The 16,625-nt window shown below is 46.2% G+C and overlaps 1 long non-coding RNA gene across 1 annotated transcript in view; it reads right to left on the reverse strand.

Annotated features, from left to right (window-relative positions):
* Positions 1-16,625, reverse strand: part of LOC141277407 (uncharacterized) — a 138,224-nt gene that overhangs the window by 52,251 nt on the left and 69,348 nt on the right. The gene's annotated exons all lie outside the window — the stretch shown is intronic.

The raw sequence follows: 16,625 nt of genomic DNA on the forward strand, positions 1-16,625 counted from the left end.
CAGGATCTCTTCTGCCCTGGAGCCATGTTCCAATTAACTGTCTGACTGCGCTGGTGTTAGGAGGGTGAGTCAGGGTGATGAGCAATGGACCTGGGAATCCTGGCACTAGCTCTGTCCAGGGTCTGCTGCTGTTTGTATAAATAGCTATGGTCTCCAGGTGATGCGCTAAGGCACTACACCCTAAAATATGGAGTTGCAGGGTTTTCTCTGTGAAGGGAAAACAGCCAAAAGAAAACATCTTACTCTCTCTTCACTGCGGGAAGAACACCAGGCATATTCCATGGACAGCCAGAGCCGGTGAAAGCAAAGCCTTCTCACTGCATCCCTGGAATAGCTGAGAATCTGCCCTTGAATTTCATAGATGGTGATTCCCAGAATGTCTGTGCAACGTCCCTGGAGAAGGGCTGCTGGGTGACTGACCAAGCTGTCCAGGGCCATCAGTCCCTCCCAGAGAAGCTCAGCTTCTCCCCTTGGAGAGTAAAGCACAGTAACACAAGGATATGTGGATGGACAACTGGCCTTTTTTTTCTTTCTTTCTTTTTGCGGTACCCGGGCCTCTCACTGTTGTGGTCTCTCCCGTTGCGGAGCACAGGCTCCGGACGCACAGGCTCAGCGGCCATGGCTCACGGGCCCAGCCGCTCCACGGCATGTGGGAATCCTCCCGGACCGGGGCACGAACCCACGTCCCCTGCATCGGCAGGCGGACTCTCAACCACTGCGCCACCAGGGAAGCCCTTGTTATTTTAAATGTGGTTCTCTTTAAGATAGTAAAGCACCTTCTTTGTTTCATTTCATGCTCTTCGCCATGACTTTAACGTTGTCTGACACCAAGATGAAGAGTCAGACTTTAACTTATATTTGCCTGCCATGACCTTTCCCACTCTTTAAGTTCAACCTCTGTGAGTCACTTTGTTTTAAGTGTGTCTCTTTTCTCACTTATAGTTGGGCTTTGCTTCGTAATCCCGTCATATTGTGGAAATGATGGTACTCAGCCCCCTTACAGTTACTGACATGCTAACCTTAACTTGCTTCCTCTGTGATGAACGTCTGGGCTTTTACACATGCCTTCTGAGGGCAGAGATGCAACTACAGAAGAGACACTCCAGCAAAGACTTAGAAAAGCTTGTGGTCAAGATGACCACATTGATAGCACTTCATATGTTTAATCCTCCTTGGGATGTATAACTTTTGATACATTCACTACTTAAAAGATCATCCTCATTTTATTTACAGTTACAAAGATTTCCTTGAGAGAAAACCTTTGAAGAAAACAAGGCATGCTTCCCTTTCTGCATTCTCTTTGCAGTGCTCAAAGGAGCATAAAGCCAGTTAGGCTGGTGGAGTTTTATACTTCCCAGCCCCCTCCTTCCACAGCTGCCAGCTGTCCAACAGCTGGCCCTAATTTCAAGAAGTGGAGGGGCTTCCCTGGTGGTGCAGTGGTTGAGAGTCCGCCTGCCAATGCAGGGGACACAGGTTCGAGCCCTGGTCCGGGAAGATCCCACATGCCGCAGAGCAACTAAGCCCGTGCGCCGCAACTACTGAGCCTGCGCTCTAGAGCCCGCGAGCCACAACTACTGAGCCCGAGTGCCACAACTACTGAAGCCCGTGTGCCACAACTACTGAAGCCCACGTGCCTAGACCCCGTGCTCCGCAGCAAGAGAAGCCACCGCAGTGAGAAGCCCGCGCACCACAGTGAAGAGTAGTCCCCCCTCGCCGCAACTAGAGAAAGCCCACACGCAGCAACAAGACCCAACACAGCCAAAAATAAACTTAAAAAATAAATAAAAATTAAAAAAAAATATATATATATATATATGAAGTGGAGAGCTCAGGCCTGTGACATTGAGAGCTCAGTCTGCTGCCCAAAGCAATTGGAAAAACCTGCTCTGGTTTTGCAATCCTGCAACTGGAGCTTCCAAAGATCAGAAAGGAAGCATGAGAAAATTCCCTCCTTATCACAGGCCTTCTGCTTCTCGGTTCTAAACAGGGAAGATGAATACGGGAGACGTGGGTCATACCTGGGTCGGAGTTCCTCTCCTATCCCTTGAACCCTGAATTCACGTCCTTCCTCCCTGTGCTTTCCAAACCCCACGTTTAGACTGAGAGAGGCAGGAATAAAGGGGGCAGCAGCTGCCAGGAAATGTTGAGAAGGAACAGAACGGCAGGGCATCCCTTTGGCAGGCTGTTGATGGGATAACGGACTCCTCAGCTGCACTTCCAGGCACCTGGGATGGAAACGGCACCTCCCCTTCCACTGAAACGGAAGGGCTCAGAGGGAAGGACCCAGGGCTGTGATTTCTCAGCCTTGAAGACCAGCTGCTCTCAGACAGCACCACACAGTGAGGCAGCCAGCCCAGTTACTTGGGTCTCCAGTAGGTCCCCTATTAGACTCTTCACAGACAGGAAGCCAGGGATTCCAGTTTAAGTTTCTCAAAAGCCCTTCCCTGGACCCTAAGAAGCGAATGATGAGCAGAGTAGGAGATTGGAAGTCAGACTTAGACTTGGATACTGTCTCTGCCACTGAGCCTCTATGAGACCTGGAATTGTGCTCCTAAGAACGAAATGAGATATGCACAGAATACCTATTACACCGCTGTCTTAGTCAGTGTTCTTCAGAGAGAGAGAGAGAGAGAGAGAGAGAGAGAGAGAGAGAGAGAGACTGATTTATTTGAAGCAATTGGAGGCACTTATGGAGGCTTGCAAGTCCGAAATCTGATGGGGGAGGGCAGCAGGCTAGAGACTCAGGAAAGAGGTGCAGTTCAAGTCCACAGGCAGCGTGCTGGCAGAAATCCGTCTTCTCCGGGGATGTCAGCCTTTTGTTCTCATAAGGTCTTCAGCTGATTAGATGAGGCCCACCCACACCATGCAGAGCAATCTGCTGTATTCACACTCCCCCAGTTTAAATGTAAATCTCACGCCCAGCAACAGCCTCGCAGGAACACCCAGAATAAGGTTTGATGAAATATCTTGGCACCGTAGCCCAGCCAAGTTGCTACGTAAGATTAACCATCACACACCAGAGATCCAGTCAACACAGTTCCCTCCCCCTCATTTCCCTGATTCCTGAGCCACTAACTCCTGTTCCTCCCACCTCTCTTATCCTTTTTCTCTGCCCTGGGCCCTTTGGTCACTGCTGAGTGAAGATCCTCTCCCAGAATGCTTGTCATGGGATCTTCTGCGTGTGTTTCCCGTTACCACCTACCACTCTCCAGGCGGTCCTTCACCGCCAGCCTGGGCGCCCAGCAAATGCTGACCACACTTCAGGCCACCCATCTGACATCACCTGCGGCCCCTCCCTCCACGGTGTTTATCTCCTTCAAAGGAAATTAGGGTGAATGCAAGAAAGAATAGTCGTGAGCAAGAAACAGCAAAGACTGCATTGAACATCTTCTAGACAGTCCCCCTTTTCACATATCTCCGAGCTCCATTTCTCTTCTATTTGGCTTCCTGGTGCTTTTGCTACTGAGAAAACGGAACACACAACCCTCCCTCCTGGTCTCTTCTCCTCTGCTCCTCTCCCCTCTTTTGGCCAAGTCAGTGGAGCTTCTTTTGCAGAGCTCTTCAGGCAGTTTTTCGAAACAGCTGTGGAGTGAATGGAGGTTTGCTCTATGCCGTAAGTGGCCCACTGACCAATTAACAACAACAAAACAAGGATTTGGTCGAAGGAAAAAATGTTTCTCAAAACTAGAAAACGTGCAAAGGTTTGTACGTGCAGATTAATCGATCTCTAAGAGATAAATATGATGGCCATATTTATAATTTGTAGAACCGGAGAAGCATGCCTTCTTGAAAGCACGATGATACAGAGCCCTACATTGGGACGGTCCTAAAGATAATGAAGGCCTGAGAAGCATAGACACACACGCAATGGAGCTTGAGAACATTTAGAAAACACCTTAAAATACCAAACGACGCATAAATGAAAGAATGCAGAGTGAGAAGCAGGACCAGATTGGGTCAACACCCTGAAAGAGGACAGAAGCACCGCCCCCCTTCTCCAGATACCTAATTCCCACCCAAACTGACATCGCCAAGTCAAATTCCTCCTCAGCTCTCCAAGACTTCCCAGAGGTCTCCAACCTGCACGGCATCGCTTCCTTCTCCAAACTCTTAGAGAAACGTGTTGTCATAACCTTCGTCTGGCCCTGGGTTGTGCGATCCAGTGAATCGGTACCACTTTGCTTTGCTGTGGATTCACTCTTCCACACTTGTATGTCTGTGTTTATCATTGGATGCCGCATCCTGGAGGGCTGTGTACACGACTTACTGCTCAGAGAACACAACACAGCGACTGAAATCACTCCACTAATACGACTTGATTCGTTAAGATGTGTCATATTTCACCCACATCAGCAGCAGACAACCACAGACCACCCACTTCATCACTCAGCCCAGATCCTAATAAAAATCATCCCATTAGCAGCTGCCAGTGACTGAGTGCTTGTTCTGAGCAAAGTTATATTTTAACCCACTTCATACTTCGCACTTAATGCATTTAATGTTTAGAAACAGCTCCATGACGTAAGCACTTTTATTATCCCCATTTTGCAGGTGGAGAAACCGAGGCACAGTGAACCCAGGTCTATAGCCAATAAGCGACAGAGCCAGTTTTTGAATCCAGATTAATCGTCTCCAGAGTCAGGACCCTTACCTGCTATGTTATATTTAGAAACAATGTCTTCGGGAACTCTTCCAGAACTATTCTATGCACCTGGCACATAGAAATATACAAATCAATGTGCATATTTGGATAACTTGGTTCTGCACTCTATACAGAATGAGGTCTGAACACCTCCATCTTCCATCCAGAGCTTTCAGTATTTTCCCCAACTTAGCGTGGAGCCCTCCCAGCATCTTTCTTCCCACACTGGACAACTCATAGGACCCCGTACACTTCCAACGCTTTCCTCCTTCTGCCACTTTGCCCAGATCTTTTCACTGCTGGGTGACCCGTGCACACCACAGTTCTCGGTCCAAGTTGTGCCTACCTTTCAAGACCCAGCTTAGATCTGTCCTAGCCAACAACTTTAGCCATTCTTTCTTTCCTCATCAGAACGCATTTCCCTCTCCCCGTAAAAGATGGTATCTGTGATCATGTCACCATGAATGATGTGCGTTCAGAGAAGCTTCCTTGCGTTGGCGAGAAAGGCATGGGGTCAGAGCCGGTAAGCTGGCTGACACACATACGCTGCCTCCCAGCTTCCTTACGGTTCAGCTGGAATGAAGCAACCACTTCTTGTACGGGCCCTCGGGGGGGTGTGAGGCATGTGCACCAGAAGGGGAAAAAAAGTTGAAAACTACAAAGTTTCACACTTATAAATAATGCTAGAAACATGATGAGGGGGTATTATAAAAATAACTCTGAATCCACTCAAACTTATTTTTATTTATTTATTTTTAAGTCTTTAGCACTTCACTTTATTTATTTATTTATTTATTTACGTTTGGCTGTGCTGGGTCTTCATTGCTGCGTGCGGGCTTTCTCTAGTTGCAGCGAGCGGGGGCTACTCTTCGTTGCAGTGCACGGTCTTCTCCTTGCGGTGGCTTCTCTCGTGGAGCACGGGCTCGAGGCACGTGGACTTCAGTAGTTGTGGCTCGCGGGCTCAGTAGTTGTGGCTCGTGGGTTCTAGAGCACAGGCTCAGTAGCTGTGGCGCACGGGCTTAGTTGCTCTGCAGCATGTGGGATCTTCCCAGACCAGGGCTCGAACCCATGTCCCCTGCATTGGCAGGTGGATTCTTAACCACTGGGCCAGCAGGGAAGTCCCAAACTTATTTTTAAAAAATAAGTCATCCTCACTCAGTATTTTATTAGTAGTAACAAATTACTGATGACACATTTCACAACTAACGGTACCCAACAGAGAGTGTTAACAGCAAGGCTGGAAATGCTCCTCTCATGCCTCCTCTGACTCGAAAGGCTCTGGAAGACCCAGGCTGCATCTCAGTCACTTAAAGAGCCTAGCTCTGTGTTACGAGCATAGGAGGAACTTATTATCCGTGAATGGCATTGACCTGGACTGCCTTGACCAGACGTCATCGAAGGTTTGGTCAGGCCAGCTCCCAGAGCAGAAGGCAGGACATACAGAGAAACTGGATGGTGGGTAAAGAAGCATTTCCCACACCCCCTTGGGGCACGATGACCTGTTAGCAGACACTCAGGATAGCAGATGCTGGAGAGGAGACCCATCCCCGGCCTTCAAAGAGGGCGCACAGGAGGCAAGACCAACATACATGTAATCAGCATAAACACGAAGAGAAAAATACAGTAATTCCAAGAGCATGTTGACGGGGGACAATTAATGGGTTACGGTGGGAGAAATGAACCACAAGATCACTGGTGAGAGCAGACACTGGCTGTTGTGTGTCTGATTCACCCAGTCATTAGTACCCAGAGCAGAAAGCAGTCTGGATACGGCGTCCCAGCGCACGTTCTCCACAGGGCGGGGTGGGGGGATTGGGGGGGCCGTGGCTGGGATCTCAGAGTCCTGCTCCAGGCTTCCCAGAGCTCATTTTGGAGGGTGGGGCTGTCAGAATCCCCCCGTCCACTCTGCAAGGGTAACCTACCACCTCTGGGCACTCAGACTAGTGTCTTCCTCTGTGGTTCTTTCCAGAACATTCGTGGGGTTGCTGACTACTCTGGGAAAGGGGGACAGCTCCACACAAAATATGTCTTCGCTGTGGATGACTCTCCTCTTGATCTCCTTGCTACCCCCAGCTTTGGTGGTGAAGTCACCGTGTGGACAGCGGAGACCCAGCTGGCCTGTTGCTACTTAGAAAGTCCGTGTATGTCCCTCTCAGAGACACTAAATGACCAAGGAAGGTTACGGGCGCCACCCTGGCTTCCCTCCAAGTTACATTAGCTGGTGATTAGGTGAAAAGGGAAACTTTCTGCAAGTAGGCTGTCTTTTTATAGCAGAGTAATATTCCATTGTATGTATTACTTTGCCATAAAAAGAAATGAAATTGAGTTATTTGTAGTGAGGTGGATGGACTTAGAGTCTGTCATACAGAGTGAAGTAAGTCAGAAAGAGGAAAACAAATACCATATGCTAACACATATGGAATCTAAGAAAAAAAAATGTCATGAAGAACCTAGTGGCAAGACGGGAATAAAGACACAGACCTACTAGAGAATAGACTTGAGGATATGGGGAGGGGTGAGGGCAAGCTGTGACAAAGTGAGAGAGAGGCATGGACATATATACACTACCAAACGTAAGGTAGATAGCTAGTGGGAAGCAGCCGCATAGCACAGGGAGATCAGCTCGGTGCTTTGTGACCGCCTGGAGGGGTGGGATAGGGAGGGTGGGAGGGAGGGAGACGCAAGAGGGAAGAGATATGGGAACATATGTATATGTATAACTGATTCACTTTGTTATAAAGCAGAAACTTACACACCATTGTAAAGCAATTGTACTCCAATAAAGATGTAAAAAAAAACAAAAAAAAAGGAAAAAGAAATAGGCTGTCTTCATCATAATCCTCTATATTCACTCTTTTTACATGAATCTCCAGAAATGCCATTTTATATGAAAGATATTCTGATTAAATTCTCCCTGCAGTGTCATCTGAATGGACTGGGTAAATCAGTGGGCTTCTCCTCCTATATTTGACAATCCCAAGAATTCTCAGATGACACAACTTGGCCATGTTTCAGTGAGGCCCCAAAACCCTGAAAATCTGTCCTTAAAGAATGAAATCATTCCATAGCGGCTTTGCAAAGAGCTGCCTATCTATCTGCCTGGAAAAAAACATAATTAACAAGCCTGTAGAAAAATCTGGCATGTATATTATTCCCTAAGGATCTAGGATTGCTGTTTTACAAATAATTTCATGAGCTAAATTTTTTTTTGGCATTTATTTGGAAGTTCATATTTTCAGTATTGTGCAACATCTGTTTTTATGAACATCAGTGCTATAGAATTTGCATCCTCCCACCCCAAATTCACATTTTATATCCTAACGCCCAGTGTGACCGTATTTGGAGGTGGGGCCTTTGGGAGGCGATTAGGTCATGAGGGTGGAGCCGCCATGAATGGGATTAGTGCCCTTATAACAGAGACCCCAGAGAACTTTCCTGCTCCTTCCAACATGTGAGGACATGGCAAAAAGACAGCAGTCTATGAACCAAGAGACAGACCCTCACCAGGCACTAAATCTGCCGGTGCCTTGACTTTGGACCTCCAGCCTCCAGAACTGTGAGAAACCCACATATGGTATTCTGTTACAGCAGCCCAAATGGACCAGGGTAATCAGTCTTTCCCACCAGAGGTTCACTACTTTTTGGTCAGTGGTCCAAAAGTCTCAAACTCTCCCCAGACTCCAGTTTCTCCCAATTCTAGAAAGGAGATTATAACTATAGTTTCCCACACAGAATTGTGGAAGAGGTCAAATGGGCCCAATGTGCAAAATAATGGCAGTTAATCTGAAGGAGGATTCAAGCTTCCGGAGTTTGGGCGGGTGGGCTAAGAGAATCCAGGTTAGCACCTATGCTCCGAATGCACTCATATGTGTAAAGCTCTTTGAACAGTTTCTGGAACGTCACATCCGTAGCAGCTTTTGCGCCATCTCTGTGGAGTAAGAGGCCCAATAACAGTCTGCAAAGAATTTCTCAGGCCCCACCTCTGCCCCCAGGGAATTCTGACCTCCTTCAAAGCCCTTCCAGAAAGGTCTGGGGTCACAAGAGAGGGTCTCCCATTGCACCCCTACTTAGTACTTGCTCCTTGGGCCTCCTGCAAACAGACCCGCCCAGCAACCCTCCAGGCCTCCAAAATGCCCTTAAACACAACGGGGAATATGGTATCATTTGCCAAATTACGACTTGGCTGAATTGTAGAAACTCTCCCACGGGACACAGCACTGGCCTTTAGAGCCAAGCTTTCAGAGTCACAGCCTGAGCCAGAATCAAACCCAGGCAAAGCCACTTCCTAACTCTGTGACCTTGAGGAAGTTGTTTGACTTTTTTGAGCCTCATGTTCCTTGTAAATAAGGTTCCTTGTACCTATTCAGAACCCGAAAGATTTTTATTTTACCAAACACTTATACATAATTTACTAAGTGCTTGTCAAATATGAACTTCTTTAATTCTCTGAACAAGCCTACGATATAGGCGGTATGATTATCCTCATCTTATAGATAAGGCCTTAAGGCACAAATAACTTGCTGAAGGTCACACAGCAAGTGTGACAGCACACTAGCAGAAGCAAGATTCGAACCCTGGCCTTCTAGCTCCTGAGTCCTTGTTCGTAAGCACCAACCTACCTAATGTTAACAGTCAAACAACGGTTTTTCATATTTTTGTTCAGATGAAAATTTTCAAACACACAAAAGCAATGAGGATCCCTTGTACTCAGCACTCAGCCTGAACAATCATCAACATTCCACTGTTCTAAACAAAGACGTTGTTCATTTTATTTTCCTTAAGTTGAAATAATAAGTATTTTTTGTCATTCTGTTCGATCTTTGCCTAAGTCAATGGCTACATTTTGGGAATTTCCTTTGGTTTCCTTGCACAATCGTAAAATTAAGACATCTGGCCCCTATGTTTATAAAGTACATTTACAATACTATTTTTGTACATCACTTTGTATAGCTTACTGAGCACTTTGACTTGATTATTTCATTGAATTTTCCTGCAACCTTTGACAACAGGCGGTGAGATTTCTGTGATTCCCCTTTTCAAAATGGTCAAATGAAGCCCAGAGAAAAAAAATGTGCCCAAGTTCACACAATTTGATTTTTAAAGTTTTCAACGATTTGTTCTCTGGACATCAATATAGAGTGAAAAAAATAGTGGGCTCTGGAATTCAGCAGCATTCAATTAGTACAATATATGATGTAAAGGGCTTCCCTGGTGGCGCAGTCGTTGGGAGTCCGCCTGCCGATGCAGGGGACGAGGGTTCGTGCCCCGGTCCGGGAGGATCCCGCATGCCATGGGGTGGCTGGGCCCGTGAGCCATGGCCGCCGGGCCTGCGTGTCCGGAGCCTGTGCTCTGCAACGGGAGAGGCCACAGCGGTGATAGGCCCACGTACCGCAAAAAATATATATGATGTAAAAATTGTACTATAAGTATATGTAGATAATGCGTGTGATCAAATGTATATGCATGTAGTCCACATATACGCATGTTTGTGTGATCCGATGCCATGACTATCCCGCTGAACATACTTTCCCTCTTCCCCGTCTAGATAGGATCATTCAGAAGAAGCAGCCCCCCGATTACGCAGCGGCTGCCTGCAATACTTCCAAATCTCCCCAGACGTTTCCAGCATTTATTCACCAAAGGCCCTGGGTGCTTCCATTTCCCCCCAAATTGTTGACTTCTCTGGTTCTCAGCTGCCCCATCACACTGAGGTCGTTCCGGTTTTGTCAATGACATACTTCACCTCTTTGGAAGATCCAAGCAAAACCTCCGTTATTTTATGTGGACCTGTTTCCTTTTGAGGGCTATGTTGGAGATTTTATGATACACTTTTATAAAAAGAACCATTTGGGTATGATCCCTAAAAAAGAAAGAACGTGCCACGAAGAAGGCCCCCCACAAAGCCTTTTCTAAGTAAAATAAACACATTCCTTGTTTACCAATAGAGTGTATTAAGAGCATCATAGATAATTCATTTTTAGTTCCAATCTATTAGACTTCAACAGGGAAGGAAAATTTGTCTTTTGTGACTGGTAACGTCATCTAAACCACGTTTCTGTCCTCACGTGTCTGCATTTAAACTCATCTACGGTTTCAGCGGAAACCATAAAGTGACTTTTAAAGAAGTTTCTGGAACATCTTTTCACGTGTCCCACTACATAATGAAATGCCCCGACTTTGGACTGGGTGGCACAATGCCCGGGGCAGGGTTGGCATGGGATATATTTTTGTTGAATAATCAATGAATGAATGAGATCATCTAAGCATCTGGTGAAGTATATGAATTATTACATTTTCAAGACATTTTTTATGACTCTTTTCCATGCATATGTGAAGTAATTTCAATTAGAGCTAACAGGTTTTTCAAGTAGTAATACCTCGGAAACATGTTTTAATGAATAAAGAATAATAACATTGAATGAAGAGATTGATCATCTTATACAAATAGATATTTTTTTCAGTAGAAGAAAAGATTTGCTATTGTAGTTTGTCTCTTTCATTCTCTCTCTCTTTTTAGAAACAGTTAAGGTAAGCATCAGCTTTTCTCCATCTACATCATTATAGCTTCTGAAACTGCTGAATTTAATAAAGTTGTATTGAGTCTAATCTTAATACTTGACATTTAACCTGGAATCCATTTTCATACTGAGGTGTAAGGAACAAAATGACCACCAGCTTCATCATGTAGGATCAAGCCCTGGGCAGGGTGCGGAACAAATACCTGAACCCGTATAGATCCAGCTCTCAGCTGCTTCTCTAGTGGAGTAATTACTGTTCCTTAACCCTCTTCTCGGGGGGCCTCTTTTAGTCTCTTTTAACTGACAGTGTCCCGTGGAAAAGCGGTCATTCCTCCATCATCCCAGCTCCCTTCTACCCACTCCTCCTGAAGGAAGGCTGCAGTTTAACTAAGCTCCGATTCCAGGTCTCTCCAATGATGGCGTATCTTCGGGAGACAAAGGAGACACCATGGCCTCAAGGCACCAGCGCGCACGGCTTAGGGTGGCTACCACGGTGGCCTCTGTAGCTGGAATGGTGGATCTGGAATCCAGACCCAGAATTCTAGGTCCATTTACATCATTCGCTGAAATCTTCCTCTTCTGTATTTTAAAAAAGAAAGAAAATTCTTCAAACCTCACAGTGTTAATGACCTCAAATATCGTCCAGTCTGACCCAAAGGGAATCACCGCTTCCTAGTGCAATAGGCTTAGGTTTCTCGAAATCTCCTGCTAGCCTCTCAGTGTTCTGGCGTCCGGCTCGTGAAGCCACTCCTTTCGGAATCCTTTTCAGACCTTGCACCCCAGGATTGACGGCTCTGACTACTCTCTCTCTTCCGCCTCTCCCACGCCCTGTATGTGGAGAGCTGTACTTGCTTACATCATGTTCTCTCCCTCCTCTAAGTTCCCTGAAGGCAGGAGCGGTCTTACTTATCTTTTTAAGTATCTCAGTGCTTTGCACAGTTCCTGGCTCTCAATAAATACTTACTCCATAAAAGAACTGCTCCACTGCTCGGAGGCTCAATGCCGTGCGTCACACGGACACATCCTGACTTAGCTTCTCTCTGAAATATTTGGGTTCTTTTTTTTAGTTTTGGCTGCGTTGGGTCTTCGTTGCAGTGTGCGGGCTTCTCACCGCAGTGGTTTCTCTTGTTGCAGAGCACACTCTAGGTGCGCAGGCTTCAGTAGTTGTGACTCGCGGGCTCTAGAGCGCAGGCTCAGTAGTTGTGGCACACGGGCTTAGTTGCTCCGTGGCATGTGGGATCTTCCCAGACCAGGGCTCGAACCTGTGTCCCCTGCATTGGCAGGCGGATTCTTAACCACTGCGCCACGAGGGAAGTCCCAATATTTGGGTTCTTGATGGGACGTTTTCTTCCCTCTCTCGTGATTTCTGATTCTGATTCCAGAGACAACCAGCATCAGCAACATAGCCTCAAAATATTACATTGAACCATATAAAATTTTAAATATTCGGTTGACCCACAAAAGCGGTAATTTCATAGAGAGTAAAGGTCAATAGAATTGTGAAATACTGAATTTCTTAAATTATGATTTTAACATTCGTCTGTTATGAAGTGATCAAAAATTAATAATGATGCTGAACAGCATGATTAAGACCCTTATAAAATTCACATATTTAGAACTTTATCTCAACTCTTAGATAATCTGCATTCTTTTCAAGTCTTCGAGGAATATTTCTAAAAATTGAGCACACACTAGACCGTAAAGGACATCTCAATAAATATCAAGGAAGTGAGAGAGTGGCATTGACATATATACACTACCAAATGTAAAATAAATAGCTAGTGGGAAGCAGCTGCATAGCACAGGGAGATCAGCTCGGTGCTTTGTGACCACCTAGAGGGGTGGGATAGGGAGGGTGGGAGGGAGACGCAAGAGGGAGGGGATATGGGGATATATATATATGTATAGCTGATTCACTTTGTTATACAGCAGAAACGAACTCACCATTGTAAAGCAATTATACTCCAATAAAGATGTTAAAAAAATCAAAGAATCAGTAAAACACATGTACTATATTCTCTGCCACAATACAATACAGTGAGAACTCAATTCCCCCCGCAAAAAAAGCCAAAAATACTCTTGTATATTTGGAAACTAAAAATGGTTCTTTTGATCCATTATGTATGCATGGGTCAAAGAGGAAATCATGATAGAAATAACACCAAGCTGGTTTGTCATGATCTGATTTTTCCCATTTTATTCAGTCAGTGTGATTTAACATCTGATGACGTCAGCAAAGCTAGTACAGCAGGCCTCAGGAACGAAAAAAAAAAAAGCCTGGTTTTTCATGGGAAAAACTATAAAGTCTCAATTAAATGGCTTATTTATTTCACCCATTTGTCCATACATTTTGTGTCTAGATTTTATTCAGGATTTCCTCCATTTGACTCCGCAGGGCTGATATAAGAAGAGCCTCTGCCGTCAGAGTTGAAAAGCCAGTCCACAGGAGCATGATTGCCGGTACTGAGAACTTCCTGTGTGGCCCCAAGGTGGTCATGAGCCAAGGCTCTTCTGGAAGAACCTGCAAACTGTGGACAGCAGAGGGAACACCCCTGGGAATATTTGGAGAGAAAACCAAATGGCATCTCAAAACACCAGTGGCTTGCCTTTACCACAGTAGGGTCCTAGACCCATAATCTCACATCTAGACGAAGCTGGTAGGCAATCCTGTTGAAATAGGCATCTCCCCTACTCCTGGATGTGGGCAGATCTGATCGCATCTCTTTCCAGTTCCAAGTCAATGGAAGCACAAGAATAAGCCATCGTTTGGAACGACCTATGCTTCCCAATCAGGGCAATACACCCAAGAGCAGGGGGATATATTTTGCTTCACTGCTCATTCCCCTGTCCAAGGAAAACACTCCCCCAATGTCATGTGCATTAGAGCACAAAGGAGAAAAAACCGTGCCGAGGTCAGCAAGAGCTAAGATCTCTTTTTTAGAACTCCCGTTCAAAAAGGCTTAGGAATTCCATCGGCAGCATCATAATGTCCAGAGAATTCCAAATAAGTCCAGAGTCCCAGAACCAGGGTCTAGGATGCCAGAGAAAGGATGGAGAGGAATTCCCGTGAAGCCTGGGATTTTGTATGAGGGCAAAGGCTAAGAAGTAGGAAGCAAAGAGTGAAATCCCGTCCACACTGTGGAATCTGAACACCGTCCGAAGAATGTCCCATTTCACTAACTGGAAGGTCTCCCAAGTGAGCAGAAGCCCGATGCCATATGACAAGGTCAGGTAATCAGCTCAAATCTCTCTTCCTTTATGTCATTGGGGACCGTCTCTGAGTGTTGGTAGCAGAGCCTTCCTTAAGCAGAGGGTTTAACCAACATGTCAGCTAGGATTTTAGCAACATGGATGAGAAAACCACTTTTTGTAAAGTGGATGTCTTTGTGGTATGGTAGAGGGGATATGCACACTTTTCTTTCTGTATTCATTTCCTTTAGTTATTATAGTAAAAATAGTTTAATAAGTAAAAGGCATTGTATTAGACGGAATGCATTCACCGCCTTTAGCTTGACTCAATGTGGCTCAAAAGACAAGGGTCCAGTGTAAAGGACCCATCTTGTAAGAAAGTCGAGGAGACGGCATTGAAATGTACACAGAGCACAGGGGTGTGGGAAAAATGAAGCTAGAGGAGGTTTATCACTAGTCTGTGACACTGGAGTTTCCATTCCTCCTGATGGCCAAGAAAAATAAAAATTGCCAATTAAGGGTAACTTATTCTGTTCTCTGAGACATTTCACTTTGACATTAACTCAGCCTCGTTTGGGTAAATCAAGAGTCAGCTCACAGGCTGTTCCTTCCCTCCATCAAGGGGTCATTTCTCCCACTCCTTCCCAGCAGGGACCAGGTGCAGAGGGAGGTGACAGGCGTCCTCGGAGTCCTTGGCTATGGGCCTGTCTTGTCTCTAAATGTCCTGGGCTGCTGATGACTCAGGGGTGGCAGATCTTGCTGCCCCTCGTGGTGTCCTGCTGTCATCTGCTGCTGCAGCCCATGGTCCCTGGGGTCCCTCAAATCACCAGGTCCCTATGCGTTGTGGCCTCCTGCTTCCTTGCCCTGAACACAGGTCTGTGCCAGGACTACCGCTCTCAACACCTCGGCCACCTGTCACCGGGGCCACGAGGAGCCCAGCGTCCTGGCTGTTCCGCCACCTCCAAACCCTGGCAGACACACTGGGAGCGCATGGGGGACTCTCCCCCACACCTCCCGGGGTTTCTGTGAGGGCTTCCCACCCCCTAATTTTGCTTAAACCAGGTTGGGGCCAGGGGGCGCCGAGGGAGGAGACAGTCACTTCTCAGTGGCCGAGCTGCGGTCAGCATCCTAGCTTTCCGCTCAGGATCGCCCTCCTGTGGCCACGGTCTTCACGTCCTTTTCCCGTCCTGTGGACACTTCCCCGAAGGCATTTCCTCTGCCTGCTCTGCACTATGGCTTTGACCCTCCTTGGTCTAGCCTGGCTCTTTATGCGTTAAAGGAAACCTTTTGGAATTTAGAAAACCCTTTCTCTCTGCACAAAGCCTGGCTTCTACCTCGCTGTGGATTCGAAATGCCAGGATCTTAAAATTGACTTCATTTTCTTTGCTTTCTGCTTTAATAATCCTAATTTTCTCCAGGACAGTGGAATGTCCTGATGACATAGGATAAATCAAAGTGGCTTTACAAAGTTATGGGAGAGGTATAGGGGAAAAGCAAGAAATAGCATGTTGTCTGGGACTAGTAATGATGTAATCATTACCACCTATAGGTCCAAGACCTGAGAGTCTGAGGGAAGTGTTCTCCAAACCCAGATGGAGACAGTGTGTAAAAAGAACCAGTATCCTTGGGTTGGGATCTTCACAGGCTCAAGGCAACTTCTCAGGGAAGGAACCGGACAGGAATAAATACTGACATGATTATCCTCCCTTCTTTTGATCCCCCCGCCCTCACTGGAGCATCCCATTGGCCAAACCTAACTGGACACCAGAGGCTGGGGTTCCACTGATAGAACCCAACTGGTCAGCTCCAAGATGGAGAAGAGTAGAGAGTGGATGTGATGGACGAGATCCAGCCTAAAAGCTTCTCCCTGGAAGGGGAGTGGGGATTGGATCAAGTACAAGGGTGTACAAAAAAGAAAACAGTATTGGTATTTTTTCAAAAATATGATATGTCTATCACATATGTCTGTCTTAGCCACAGTTCAACTTCTATCAGTGTCCGTCTAAGCATGTATTACAATCAGATGGCTATTAATTTGCAAAGTGCTCTGATGGCGACAACAGCAGCTAGCCCTGAGTGCTTTCTGTATGCCAAGCACTGTGGAAAAACTTGTTGTCGATGTTCTTTCATCCTCAAAAGAAACTTCTGGGGTTAGCTTTATTATTAACATCTCCATTTTACAGATGGGGGAACCAAGGCTAAAAGAGTAGAAGAATTTGCCCAAGGTCATACAAGCTAGCCAAGGGCGCATATAAAATATAAGACCAGGCTCTCCA

Source organism: Tursiops truncatus, chromosome 20 (genome assembly GCF_011762595.2).
Source record: "Tursiops truncatus isolate mTurTru1 chromosome 20, mTurTru1.mat.Y, whole genome shotgun sequence".
Taxonomy (NCBI): domain Eukaryota; kingdom Metazoa; phylum Chordata; class Mammalia; order Artiodactyla; family Delphinidae; genus Tursiops; species Tursiops truncatus.